General features: G+C 51.2%; 1 protein-coding gene across 5 annotated transcripts in view; it reads left to right on the top strand.

Annotated features, from left to right (window-relative positions):
- Positions 1–5,000, top strand: part of LOC125026380 (protein pangolin, isoforms A/H/I/S-like) — a 411,657-nt gene that overhangs the window by 374,463 nt on the left and 32,194 nt on the right. The window lies entirely within an intron of this gene.

Raw genomic sequence — 5,000 nt, 5'->3', positions numbered from 1 at the left:
GGAGGAGGAGGAGGAGGACCCAAGACGTGCCCCGCCACCGAGACGTACGTACTTCAAAGGCACGGAAGGTTTCATATATCTGTTGATAGGGAACCACAGGACATTCCTGCCCTGCACTATTTCGAACGATTTTGCCGGAGTTACATCAAAGTCGTTTTATGGAAGGTTTAATTGCATTCTCCTAATATTGCCGTCGCCGTGATTGCATAGCGTGATGATGTGATTCGGAAATTAGGTTAAACTGCTTAGCCTTTCTCTGGCGTTTTGTAACGTGCGATTTTTTGTATGTGGCTGTGTATGTAGGTGTGTGTGTGTGTGCGTGCGTGAATGTACTTGAGGGCATGTGTGTGAGTGAGGGGGTTAAAACACTAGACGTACACACACACACACACACACACACACACACACACACACACACACACACACACACACAGAGAGAGAGAGAGAGAGAGAGAGAGAGAGAGAGAGAGAGAGAGAGAGAGAGAGAGAGAGAGAGAGAGAGAGAGAGAGAGAGAGAGAGAGTGTGAGTGAGTGAGTGAGTGAGTGAGACAAAGAAAGAAAGCATGGAAATTGCATTTGCGTTCGTGCATACATGTATTTTTTTCAAGATCCTTCAGCCCCATTATCCCTGTACGTATCTCTCTCTCCCCATCTCTTCTCGGCGAGCGCGATTAAACACATGCGCGACGCAGCCGAGGCGCACGGCGGCCATCTGCGCCGGGCGCGCTCACCCGTCGCTCCGCAGTCCCGAGTTCCAAGATAATATCTGGCTGCTATATCTTATTCATGTGTGCATTTGTTCTCTATTGATTGTGCCGGGGTCCGGATCGGGCCCCTTCCCTGACCTCTGTGATAAAGCTGGGTTTAAAAAGCCTCATGTGCGGATTTATTGACGCAAGCGGCCCACTGTTTTTGTTTGACCAGTTCGAGTCCGGGCGCCCTCCCCCCCTCTCTCTCCCGGGGTGGCCCCATGGGCGGGATGCCCCCACAGCTGTGCCAGGGCGGAATGGGCGGAGACTGCGTGTGGCGGGTGGGTAGTGGGGGCGGGGTGGGGGGTGGAAAGGAGGGGTTGATTGTAGGGACTCAAGGGATGCGGGGGGGGGGGGTGTAGCCTGGGGAGGAGGGAAAAGGGGGAAAGGATGGAGATCAACAGCGAGAAGGAACGAATATGAAGAGCAAAGGTTAAAAACGAGACGGATCGACACACAATGCAAGAGAAAAGAAAGAGACTGAAAATACCATCTGAAACACAATGGCAGGAAGACGAAAACGCAGAACCAAAACAAGACACAGGACAAATGAAGGCAATATAAAAAAACAAAAACAAAATCCACACAGACAGAAATCCCAACAATGAAACAAAGAAAACAAATGACCAAAAAAAGACCCACAGGCGATGCGTTATGCGGCTCGTCACAGCATCCTCGCCTTGCTTATTGACGTGCGGGCTAATCGGATGCTGGTGCTGGGATTTTAAACGGAGTAGGCCTACGCGCGGGGAGGCTTTGGCGCGAGGATGCCGGATTTTAGGATAAAGGGCGAGAGGATATTAGCGGGAAAGGTTTAGTTTTTAGCGGAATTTCAGCCGTTGAAGGGATCGCTGGGCAATTCTTTGGCTTTTGGGTTTTGTGTGGTATGGATTTTCGGGTGTTTGGTGTTATTGTTTTTTGGTATTCGTATTATGATGATGATGGTCATTATCATCATCATCGTCATCGTCGTCTTCATCGTCATCATCATCGACATCATCATAATTATTATCATTATCATTATCATTATTATTATCATTGTCATTAGTTTATTATTAGTTTTAGTTAAAAAAAAATCATCGTCATCATCATTATCATTGTCATTTGTTTATTATTTGTTTTATTAAAGAAATATCATCATCATCATCTCCCTTACATTTAGCCTTTTTTTTAAATGGGATTTCTTCTAACGATGTTTTTTCTTGGATCGTAGAGCAAGTTTGGAAGAGAAAAGAGGGAGACTGAAAGATAGAGATAACCAGTGTATTATTTAGGGAATCAGCCCATAATTACCCGTTTCCCTCTTTCTCTTTCTCTTCTCTCTCTCTCTCTCTCTCTCTCTCTCTCTCTCTCTCTCTCTCTCTCTCTCTCTCTCTCTCTCTCTCTCTCTCTCTCTCTCTCTCTCTCTCTCTCGCTCTCTCTCTCTCTCTCTCTCTCTCTCTTTCGCTCTCCCTCCCTCCCTCCCTCCCTCCCTCCCTCCCTCCCTCCCTCCCTCCCTCCCTCCCTCCCTCCCTCCCTCCCTCATTTATTATTCAATGTAATCTTCCTCGCCCTCTTTCCTCTCCCTCCCCCATTTACAGAGTCTCCGGCCGCAAGTGCGAACTTCTCCGCCTCGACCCGCAGGAGTTCCCGGGAGTCTTGGGGTATCGTCTTGAAGGATTGGGGGGGGGGGGGGATAGGGTTACTTTGCAAGGATTGATGAAGTACACGCACACACACACACACACACACACACACACACACACACACACACACACACACACACACACACACACACACACACACACACAAGCGTGTTTGTGTGTGTGTGTGTGTGCGTGTGTGTGTGTTTGCACGCGCGCGTCCATGTATGCATGGGTGGATGTATGCATACGCTAGCATTTTCCAACTCATTTCATCCTTTTCAATTTCATTTCTTTCCCCGACTAGTGTATTTTTTCTACATTTTATAATTGTATATACATTTCACAGAAAAAGCACTCTCTCGGGCTGTCTTCCCAATTGCGCCAAAATAAATATGTTATGTGAGGTTATAACACCCAAGACTTTCTTTAGAGTAATTAAAAGATTTTCAGTTTAAAACTTGGATTTACTTTGCACTGGCTGTCTAAACTCGGTTAACTTTAGCGCCATTCTGCCGAGCTAGAATGTTTCATCGTCCAATATTTGAGCGTTCTCCCCGCTACACTTCCAGGATGCTCGGCAGTTCTAAATCAAGTGTTTACGTTATCATTTATCTAAATACAGTCCCAAAACTGTGGAAAAGGTAATCCGTGAGGGAAGGATGGGGAGGGAAGGGGGGGAGGGGGGGGGGGAAGCGGGGGGGGAAGGCAGGGCGGGCGACGAAGAGAAAACTACATGAGTAGCAAAATGTAAATATGAATCGATGAAGCGTAAACTTGCAATCTAGAAAATAAAATGTGAAGTAGTGTGGGTTAAAAAAAGGAAAGAAAAAAAAAATACAAGATGGCGTGTATATAATGATATCGGGAGAAAAAATAGAGAGTAACGTGTGGGTTTTAGATGTGGTTAATGCGCTTGCCGTTGCGAGTATCTCCCGGAAGATCGGCAGGGCTGACTGGCATGCGGAGGTGGCATCAAATATCCTGCCCTTTTGACATTTGAATCTGCTGGAAAAGGGTGGGGGTGGGGCGGGAGGGAGGGCTGACTCTACGTCCATTGATTATTATATGTCCTCATTAATTCCTACACCCTAACACCCCCACACCCTACACCCTACCACCCTACCACCCTACCACCCTACCACCCTACCACCCTACCACCCTACCACCCTACCACCCTACCACCCTACCACCCTACCACCCTACCACCCTACCACCCTACCCCCCTACCACCCTACCACCCTACCACCCTACCACCCTACCACCCTACCACCCTACCACCCTACCACCCTACCACCCTACCACCCTACCACCCTACCACCCTACCACCCTACCACCCTAACACCCCAACACCCCAACACCCCAACACCCTACATCCTACACCCTAATATCCTAACACCCCAACACCCCCATACCCTACACCCTAACACCCCCACACCCTACACCCTACCACCCTACCACCCTAACACCCCAACACCCCAACACCCCAACACCCTACATCCTACACCCTAATATCCTAACACCCAACACCCCAACACCCCAACACCCCCACCCCCCAACACCCCAACACCCCCACACCCCAACACCCCATCACCCCAACACCCCAACACCCCAACACCCCAACACCCCAACACCCTACATCCTACACCCTAATATCCTAACACCCAACACCCCAACACCCCAACACCCTACATCCTACACCCTAATATCCTAACACCCAACACCCCAACACCCTACATCCTACACCCTAATATCCTAACACCCAACACCCTACATCCTACACCCTAATATCCTAACACCCAACACCCTACATCCTACACCCTAATATCCTAACACCCAACACCCTACATCCTACACCCTAATATCCTAACACCCAACACCCCAACACCCTACATCCTACACCCTAATATCCTAACACCCAACACCCCAACACCCTACATCCTACACCCTAATATCCTAACACCCAACACCCCAACACCCCAACACCCTACATCCTACACCCTAATATCCTAACACCCAACACCCCAACACCCTACATCCTACACCCTAATATCCTAACACCCAACACCCCAACACCCTACATCCTACACCCTAATATCCTAACCCCCAACCCCCCAACCCCCCAAACCCCCCCCCCCCCCCCCCCAACACCCCCCCCCCAACCCCCCCCCCCCAAAAAACCCCCCACCAAAACCCCCCCAAACCCAAAAAAACCCCCAAACACCCCAAAAAACCCCAAAAAAACCCTAATCCTAAAAAACCCAAAACCCAAAACACCCAAACCCCCCATCCAAAACCCCCCCAAAACCAACCCCCCAAACCCCCCCCCCAACCCCCCCCCCCAACCCCAACACCCCCCCCCCAACCCCCAACCCACCCCCCCAACACCCCCCAACCCCCCCCCCAACCCCCCCCCAACCCCCCCCCACCCCCCCCCCCCCCCCCCCCCCAAACCCCCCCCCAACCCCCCCCCCAAACCCCCCCCACCCAACCCCCCCCCAACACCCCCCCCCCCCCCCCCCCCCTACACCCCCCCCCTAAATCCAACCCCAACACCCCCTCCCCACACCCCCCCCCCCCCCCCACCCCCCACCCACCCCCCTCCCCCCCCCACCCAAACACCCCCCAC

Source organism: Penaeus chinensis, chromosome 6, assembly GCF_019202785.1.
Source record: "Penaeus chinensis breed Huanghai No. 1 chromosome 6, ASM1920278v2, whole genome shotgun sequence".
Classification (NCBI taxonomy): Eukaryota; Metazoa; Arthropoda; class Malacostraca; order Decapoda; family Penaeidae; genus Penaeus; species Penaeus chinensis.
The sequence above is the reverse complement of the archived record's forward strand: the minus strand, read 5'-3'. Positions and strand labels throughout refer to the sequence as shown.